Genomic DNA, 10,333 nt, shown 5'->3' with positions numbered 1-10,333 from the left:
TTCCTCAAACCCTCATTGTGAAGTGTATTGTCTGAATCGACTACGACCACAGAAATGGAATGTGACAACGACTTTGTCGCAATACATTACGTTCTATACACGCACGATTGGACGATTGAAATTTTGCACCAAAGCCTAGCCTAATATTCAGTCAATGAATTGCACTAGTACTGGCATGGACTACCACATCATCTGTTCTGGTGACATTCCAAGATGGCCCCCCTCCTGAACAGCATGTCACGCATGTTTTAACTGTGTTATATATTTTGCCGTTATGGCTAGGTTGTTTTTTCCTCTTATCTCCGCTAATCCCAAGGCAGTGACTCGTGGTCCCTCTAAGCCGCATCACCGCGCCAACACCATTAACCTGCTGCCCCGTAATGAGAACTTAGATAAATATTGAGAAGCTAAACACGGAGGTTAAGGCGTGCTGAAGCAATCCAGCGAGATCTCATCTCGGCTGGGGAGGATCAGCCGCCGAAGCAATAATAGTATATATATATTTAAATGTATCTTACTCTTCATACGCCACGCTTTCTTCTCCCGGTTTTGGTCACATGGATATTACTTTCGTATTCTGCTCCGCGGGCTGAGCTAAGCTGTTTTAATCATCCGCTCCTGTCAACCGGTTGTTATCGTCACATCTAAAGAGTGCACGGACGGTCCGAGTGGCTCGATCGCTGTCCGCCGGCTGTGGACAGTGGACGTTTTTCGGAATGTTCTCCACAGATAGAGGAGGCGAGTGGATCTCTGTTCACACCGACTGCACAGAGGACACAGAGAACTCACCCTCTGTCCAAAACCTAACAATAATGGAATACAGGTGGTACTATATACTCATATATGGTGTACTCATATATAAAGATTGACAGACTTTGCTTTACTTTGCAGGTTATGTTGAGATTTCGTAAGATTTTGCAGTACTTGCAATTTTGAAGTATGTCATTACTAGTGATAAACCACCCAGTGACAAACATTTACAATAAGATATTGAATAAATTATTGTTATTAGTTATTTTCATTCATCATTGTGGAATGTGAGCAGACGTTGTAATGACTATTATGATTTTGCCATACCTCAAAAATACTACAGCCATTCAGTGTGATCATGCCAATAGCTTGCATAAAGAAATGATGACCGATTGGGACGTGTTGTGTTGCTGCCTGAAAATAAACCAAAAAAAAGAAAGAGAGGAAAAAAAACCCCATGAGCCCGGGTGTGACGTGCGGCAGAGACGAGGCGAGAACCTCCTGCTGCATCAGTATTCATGTAGGCACATGAGCTGTCCACAACAAGCCCAGCTCAGCGTGCTTGTCTGAGAGACACTCGCCCGGGGACACAGGAGATGGTGGAAAAAAAACAACAACAAAAAACACACACATCGGACAAAACCGGAGTGGTTCCCGTCATAAGGAGACGTCGTCATTTAAGGAGCGATTCCCCACTCAGAAGTGTTTTTTTTTTTTTTAGGAAAATGGTCAGTGTTGCCCTTCGGCAGCGGCGGGATCTCTTTGGCTCATCTCAGCTTTGACTGGGTACACTGCTGCGTGACTGCCTGTGTCTACTAGGCTTGGGCGATTGTGCAAAATTCCAATCCGCCCCCAAGCGATCGGCGATATATGATTTTATCAGGGGTGGGCACGCGGTGGGGTCCCATAACAACAAGTCCCATAGCAACGCAAAGAAACGGGGAGACATGCGTCCCGACAGTGGGGGTGCACAGATTTTTTTGGAACAGTATGGAGTAAGGACTTGGACAGGCCTTTAACTCAGTTGTTTAAAAATGTTGTTTCATACATGTAGGAAACAAACAAATATAAATAGATGTAAAATAAGAAGACAGGCACGGGAGCTGGCACGTACTGCTGTCTGGAGGAGAAACAAAAAAGGTTAGGTTTACGTTTTTTGTTTCCCATCCATGTAAGAAACTCAGGAAACGAAATAAATCGAAATCCTTCTCTATGAGATTATATTATAAATTGCTATATTATTATCACAAGATTTGCATATTGAGCGGCAGGTACCTGCAAGAAGGGGGGTGGGGTGTTGAGGTAGCGGATTGTCTGGGCAACGTATACATATCCATGAGGAATTCCTCATGCACCTTGCACCTCGCAGCGGCTTCGCTGTGCTGCTCTATTTGTCCAGAGCGGCAAAATGCCCAAAACCGGAGCTGGGGGTCCATGTGCCTTTTCTTTTTTTTTTTGAGCACCTGCCCCTCAAATTCTCTGTATGAGACTGTAGAGGGGAAGTGAGAGCCGATCACCAGTGATTACTGGACAGCTCTGAAGTGGAGAGGGGTCGTTTCAATCCCCAGATTTTTCCTGGCGGATAGAGGAAAAAAATAAAAATAAAAAAATAGTGTCATCAATGTCAATCGTGATGAATGGAGTCGATCGCCGATGACGCAGTCGATTGCAGAGACATTTTAATCGTAAATCCGCCCAAGCCTAGTGTCTACAACCTCTCAATGTGGGAGGCATGAGTCAGATTGCGCGCGCGCACACACACACACACACACACACACACACACACACACACACACACACACACACACACACACACACACACACACACACACACACACACACACACACACACACACACACACACCCCTCACTGCCCTCTAATTTCCACTGGTCCTTGCAGGCACGGACCGGGTGCGATGAGTGATTGGGAAGACCCTCTGCTGTCCGAAGTTAAGCCCGGCCGTCCGGGGAGATGGCACGCGGCTTGATTTAGGACCGCAGCTGAGCGCGACTGACAGGCCGTGGATCTGCCAAGCGGCCCTTCCGCCTTCAAGGGCCTTTCTTCCACGGGAGGGACGGGGGCGCTGGGGAAGTGCAGGCAGAGCGGTTGTGCATCATCTGTCGGGATGGACTGTAATAAAGGCCAAGGGCAGCCATCTATCTATTAAGTGGTGAAGGCCCATGGGAGGCCAGCGCTATCAGTTTTCTTAAATCACAAACGATGCCGAATTGTCTGCCGGTATACGATCTTTTTCTGAAATGCCGCAAAAACAATGGCAAAAGTCATGTATGAGTGGAATATGAAGCGGCGCACTGGATACACTGTCGACGTCATGTGTCAAGGACAAAAAGTTTTCTTAGTTGGCAGAGACTCTGGCTGCAAGTCAGAGGACACAGATCTATGATGGGCTAAAGCTGAACAGGACCCAGCAGCCGCCTCCTGGCCCCAAGACCCTTCATTCAACACCACATCTTTCCCTCTTGTCACATTTGGGTCTCCTTACTCTTAACCGTAGTTGGACAGTCGGACACATTCATGGGCATCAATGTATTCAAATTCCTAGTGCACGGTCCTATTTACAATTTTTTTTGTGGTTGAACCTGGAAGGAGCTTTTAGTGAGATGGAATTATTCCGCACAATTATACAAGACACATTCATAAATTAAAGTACTCCTCCTGGATATTGTAATACGTACTTTCTGTGTGGCCGTATCATTTAATACCTCTGAGCTAGTGGAGGGGCAATACCCTGACTCCAAAAAAAAAAAATCCCCGCATCCGAGAGTCCCGGTGTCTCCCACAACCTTGGAGCTTGGAGCACGGCAACGAAAGTCAGAACTAACTTTTAAATGAGGCCTCGTAGATCCAGTTGGTGTGAAGATTCAGCAACTGGATTCCTTATTTCTCGTACTCAAATTTGTTCAAAAACAAATTTTGGTGGACTGATAAGGTAAAATCAGTAAGATCTACGGAGTAAATACAAGGAAACCCAGAACCCATGCTCAAACCCCAATGGCTCACAGAACCCCTGGCCTTAGGAGGGTGGCTCCTCCGACAAAAAATCTGTTTTGGAACAGGACGGTATAAAGGTATGTTACAATGGCTAGAATGCAGAGTGGTATTTTCAACAAAAAACAACATGTTTTGGGGACCTCAGAGACCTTATTAATTTGTTGTAAAAAGGAGCATAAAAGGTCCCCTTTAAATTAAGTTAAACAGACAAAATACAAAAATACAAAAATACAAAAATCAACCCAGAGAAAGATAATCAAGTGAGGTTGCATGAACCTACCTCCACTGGACACTTAGTGGCGTTGACTCCAATGACAACAAGCTCTGGCTTCATTCCACTAGTCTAACCTGGCTAGAGGTATTTCACATTAGTGAATTTTATCTCCTCAAATCAGGCTAAAAACAAGGCGATGCTCGAAGAAAAGTCTTTCGTTCCGCGCCGGTGGATTTCCGGAGCAATGGCGTGGCAGTGTAATTGCACGCCATGCAGCCTCTCCCTACTCCCGTTTCCACAGACACTCACACTGAGGCTATTGAAGGACAGGCAGCACCTCCAGTGTCTGCACACCAACCCCGGGCGCTGTTGACGTTGGCACCTCACATAAAGGCTGCCTTTTCTCCGTCTCCCCTGCTTTCGCCCCTGTCCTGCTGGTGCGCTCACCTCTGTGAAGGAGAGCTGCAAGGCTGGAAATTAATGGAAAGGCTGTGTTGATGGTGTTGCCTACGCCCACTCTGTGTACTCTTTATGCCTCCCCCTGCCAGGGCGAAGGGGTGTGGCCGTCTGGCGTGACACCACCTTGATTAGTCCTGCTGATTGGGGGCGAGGCTATTTTTGACTTTGGACAGCAATCCAATTCCAAATAAGACTCCAAATGTGTGCCATGCGCTATTGTGAGGTGACCATCCAGATGAGAAAGGCACAGCGGGTCACTGGATTTTATTAGTCACCACAAATGTGCTGAAATATTGTAAGTATCACCTAGCAACCAGTGTAAAAGTGCTAAAAATGACAACCAAAAGCAGCGACTTCCCCTTTCTGTCAAAAGTACAGTTTAAGTAAGTGCACTTTAACGAACAGGGAACAACTTCATTCTGGCACACTCCCTGCTAGTCACAGTTGAGTATTGCGAGCACAAATATAGCTCAGTGTTCCAAGGAATGAGGTGTCCGTCGGGTTAATCTAATAAACCGCACTGGCTTTACAAGGAGAGAGCCATTTCGTCTCCCTTTTCCCTCACTCATTTAAGATTTATCCCATTGTTCACACGGCATCAGATCTGGAATTTTCATTTACTTGACAATAAGTGATGCACTGTTTAACTGGGGAAGTGAAAAGAGAAACGTGATGATGATCATATAATTTAGTTACCGAAGGTTGCGTACAAGTCCAGTCAGAGTCCAGCAAAATAAAGGTCCCAATTCAATTTAAAAAATGCAAAAAATAACAATAAATATACACAAATCAAATACCCTATTTCTTATTGAACAAGGTGCAACTCAAGGGGAAAGTTGATGCAAATGATGGGTCAGAGATGCCGGCTGCAATCCTGTATCTTTGTCGGACTTGGGGCTCAGTATGATTTGCTGTGTCATATGGAGGGATGGGATTCTGGCAGAGTTCACATTCTTTCCAACTCTATCAGTCTTCTTCAGACAAGGATTTCAAGTTTTTTTTTTTTCTCTAGAATCAAAAGACCACAGACCTCCAAGTGTTCTCACTTTTAGATACTCCCTGAGATAAAAATGTATTTCCAATAACCGTCTATATAATCCTTCACAGCCCCAATCCAATTCCTTACCTACAGCCCCAATTCAATAAACCATCAAATCATAAACACAACAGTGAGTTTTTGTGTGATTCGACTTCTGAACTCTGAAACGATGCTGAATGTCCCAAATAATCAAAATTATATGTGGTCTACTCTCATGCTTGGATAATCATCAGCCATTTAAAAAAAAGTCCCTTCTGTGTATTTATCTACAGTATGTATATACTGTCTCTAGGGTCGTTTCCCCCCAGGAAATCCTGACATTTTCCTCTTGCATGCTTCCTCCTCAGAGGGAAAGACGAGTCCGTACCGCTCCAAACCACCGCCCTGCAGACAGCAGGGTGTGCCAGGCAGTACCTGTCAGCGATACCCCTATTTCACACACGAGATGTAGCTCCTAGAACGCAGGCAGGCGGTCAGGCGGGGCGGGCGGGCGCGGCGGGCAGGCAGGCAGGCCTAGGTTCGCTGTTCAAACACGATGGGAAAATGCAAAGGCTTACAGAGAAGGGTGGAGTGGGTGTGACAGGTGTGATTCCTCGAAATATGTCTGTTTCATAACTGAGGGATTCTGTTTGAAACAAACTAATCCAGCTTGTTTATCTCTTTGAAGAACACTCAAATAACATCACGTAACATTCAGCACTAGTAAAAATACGTCTTAGAGGATCCAAGACTATTTCCTAGCATTAAGTATGTGGTGGTCATGAAGGGGAAAATGGCAGAAATTGTCATTTCAAGGCTGAGAAGGTGGGGGGGGGGGGTTGGGGGGTTGGTTGGGTGGGTTGGACTAAAATAAAAAACAGGAAATTACTTTTTGTTGGTACTGGCCCCTCAAGGCATTATTTTTCCATGAGAATTTTTGAGCAATGACTTGTTTTCAGCACCCGCAGCGCCGATATTCTTCATCCCGGGCACAGGAGTGTGTGTGTTATGTAAAATACAGTGGAGACCGCCGCCTGCCACGCCTCAAGACGCGTTCCCCAAAAGTCTGATATTCGTCTCCAGCGGCCTGTGGTGGTGGAAATACCACTGCCCCCCTCCCCTCCAATAGAATGTTGTTGTTTTGCTTTGTTTTTCCATAAGAGTTGCAGTGGTTCTTGTGACCCGAGGGGGCCCATTTAGTGCGCTCTCTTGAGTATTTTATTTTTCTCGAGCGTCCCACTGTACAGCCTGCCAGGACCTGTCACAATTAACATAATAGCCTCGTGGGAACCACTCCCTCCCCTCTTCTTTTCGCCATCCCATCCCAACCTTTCCCTGAGGACAAGTCAGCTCCTCAAGACGCTGCTCTACAGGCAGTCAAAACAAGTGATTTTTGAATCATGGAGACTGGGGACCCTTAGGAGTGTTTCAGGCGCCACATCGGAGGACTTTAAACTAAGCCCAAATCATTCAATGCACTACTGGTTTCATTCAAAAATCTCTTATAATGACAATTCCAACACCAACAGCAGCACAAAGAAAGCCTGTTTGACTTCCACACCAACACCCAGTGTTAGTGTGATATATCAGAGCGTCCTTGACGATAAATCTGATAATACACTGCCTGCGCCATACATTGTGCTCTTGGATCTCTGGGGCTCCTTTGCTCCTTGTCAAGCTATCCGTCTTCCAGTGATGAGGCACCTCGGCTGGTTTCTTTGACTCTGAGGGTGTTGTCCTCCAGCGAAACCGCACGGAAAAGCCTGCAGCCAAGCCCCAATCACTACAGGTCATTTGGCTACAGATACCGCTGTCTACCACAAGTGGAAAATAGCATGCATGTTGACTCAAACCTGATTTTTTTTTTTTTCTTGGCTGGCGCGTCATATTTGTTATATAACACACATAACATACACGGGACTCAAATGGAAACCTCACATACTGTAAGTAAACGATTCACAGAAAAGTCAATAGCGCAAAAGAGTCAGTCTTGAGTCAGTCCATGTCAGAAGTGTGAATCACAGCGCACACCCAGATGAGTGGATGTGCGGAGCCTTGGTACGCTCACGCCAAAGCCCCAACGCGAAGGAAACTGAGCTTTCCTCGGCCGTCTAGTGGAAAGAACAAGCACAAGCATATCTCCAGTTTTCTTTGGCAAGAAATAAGGAACATGATGCCCTCTATGAAAAAACCCCATTCAGATGATCCATGTGCAGAAAAAAACGCCCAAGAGACAGAGCCTACACCATGGGCGCCGGATTGTACCATATAGTGGCGAGACATGCTGTAGGGGGGGCAGAGTCATGCACGGTGCTGGTTTCCTTTCATAAGGTAATGGAGTAAAATAAAATAACGTACATCTAAAATAAAAACACAATGTTTTGGCACAACAATCACAGGCATCCCATCGCCGGCACGCCATGGGCATAGTCGGTACTGTCAGAAAGGGAGAGATCGGGGTGCAGAGCCGGCCTTGAAGGGCTGTGACGACGCCACTGTCACAAACGTTCTTTAACCGTCATACCTGAAAGTGGGGGGACAAAAAATGCAGGTGTTCCCCCTGTTTCTGCGCTCCTTTCGACCTGCACTACTTTTAATATGCTGTTCAAAACATTTCTTTTGTGATGCAGAACTGTGTCATGGAGTGGTAACCAACCATCCGTCCGCCAGTGAGAGCGCTCTTATTAGCTGAAAGAAGCCTGCTGAGTCAGCAGGCTAAACGGAGAAGTGAAATAATCTCTTCAAAACAAGCGGCTGTCAAATGTCTAAATGCTGCAATTGCATAGAGAAGTGCATTTCATTTAGTCTTACTTAGGTAGAACCTAAACCGGGGGTCTGAAACTCAAATGACCTGGGGGGCCACCTGCCAAGTTGTTTTCTACAAGGGAGAAATGGGGTTTTGTTTTGTTTTTAGACGGAAAATAACCAAATCGCTTCATAATATGTCTGGTAAACATCATTATAAACAAATCTTTGTATATAGTATTTTCTTCTGTTTCATAAAAAAAAAAAGATTTGGGTGGATTTATAAGCGATCAGATGTGACAATACATTATATAACATGCAGGCCACATTGCATTATCTCAAGGGCAAAGGCAGATGTGTACCCGAGACCAGTAGCTTGAGATCCCCCACCTAAACTGATGCAAATGGAGAAAATCTGTGTATTTTTGGTATAATAGCACTGACAAAGTACAGTAGGACATGAAGCGCGTTGTGTCATGTTCTCTCTCGCATACACACACGCTCTCACACACAGACATATGTAGTATACGTAAGTAGTAGTTCTCAAGTATGAAAAGTGAGAAGAGGTCAGTGGCCCCTCATCTCTCTTATGCAGTTAAGAACGGCAGGAGAGTGGAGGAGCTGGCTGTCAGTCAGTCAGGAACCCCCCCCCCCCCAGCGCGCGCGCACACACACACACACACACACACACACACACACACACACACACACACACACACACACACACACACACACACACACACACACACACACACACACCGTCACTCTGATGAGTCATCGTCGTCGGCCCGCTCATCACATTCGCTCACTTCCCTGGCTTCCTCGGCACTCGCGTGTGGATGTGTTTCATGTTTAAAACGCACAAGGAGCTCCATACAGCCGTACGGGAGACCGAGAGGGGTGTGAATGCCTTCCCCTCCTCCCCGAAACACCATTCGCATCGTCAATTTATGTTTTGCTGAGGACGGCCGAGTTCCGAGTTTTTCCAGATCCGGAGCCTTCGAGGAAATGTTATCGTAAGAGAATGCATAACCCCCCCCCCCCCCCCATTTGCTTGGAAACGGGTCACATCCACTTCAGATGTGGAAAAAAAAAAAAAACAGCATCTGGAGATGAAAACAGGTGATGCACGCACAATAGACACTTAAATCCCGCTAAATGTGGTATAAAAAAAAAAAAAAAACATCACCAAAAAACAAAAACAAGCAGGGAGTGCTCTAATTCATAACCACAGAGGGGGCGGGGTTCATCGTTGGAGCATTATCTGATACCAAGCGGCTTAATGAGTCATAATCTACCCGCACAGTAAAATCCTGGCCCCAAGGATACAACCAAGCGGCAAAACAACAGGTCTGGTCTTGGGGGGAGAGAGAGAGAGAGAGAGAGAGAGAGAGAGAGAGAGAGAGAGAGAGGCACGCGATCCTAATGTAGGCGAACCGCACACACATGGATTGGTAGTGTGCGTCGGGGTGGGAAGAATACAGCAGTGTCTATGGGAGTTTTTGGTTCTGTGGTCTAATTTGCAGTAATGGGGGAGAGGGGCGGGAGGGGGTGAATGTGTCGAGGTCAGCAGAGAGCAGCCTGAGGTAATGCAACTACCCCGAGTTCTGGGATCGATGGGGAGGCAGCGCGTCACGGCCCCATGCGAAGCACTGTGAAGCCAAGCACCGCCGACCAAAAAAAGGGAAAGAAGAGGAACCAGAGAAAAGCCCTGGATGTGGACGTGGAGGCCCAAGCATCAGTTCGCCTTACTTCACAGAAAGCAGAGCATGTGTGTGTCCTCTGGTGAACGCGCCATCAGTCGTCATGACATCAGAGAGAGAGAGAGAGAGAGAGAGAGAGAGAGAGAGAGAGAGAGAGAGAGAGAGAGAGAGTAGCAGAGGGTATGAAGGGTGGGTGTGGAGGTGGAGGGGGGGGGCGACGACAGCCAGCACAGCTGCTGCAGTCATCTCGCCCAGACACCTGCCTGGGGCAGAGCTTGTAAACAAGAGTGGTGGTGTCTACACAAAGTCGCCGTATAGTGTGCACGCACGCACGCACGCACGCACGCACGCACGCACGCACGCACGCACGCACGCACGCACGCACGCACGCAGGCACACACACACTGAACTCATCTTTTGGAATATGTCTA

This window comes from Zeus faber, assembly GCF_960531495.2.
Source record: "Zeus faber genome assembly, chromosome: 5".
Classification (NCBI taxonomy): domain Eukaryota; kingdom Metazoa; phylum Chordata; class Actinopteri; order Zeiformes; family Zeidae; genus Zeus; species Zeus faber.
Note: the sequence above shows the minus strand (reverse complement) of the source record.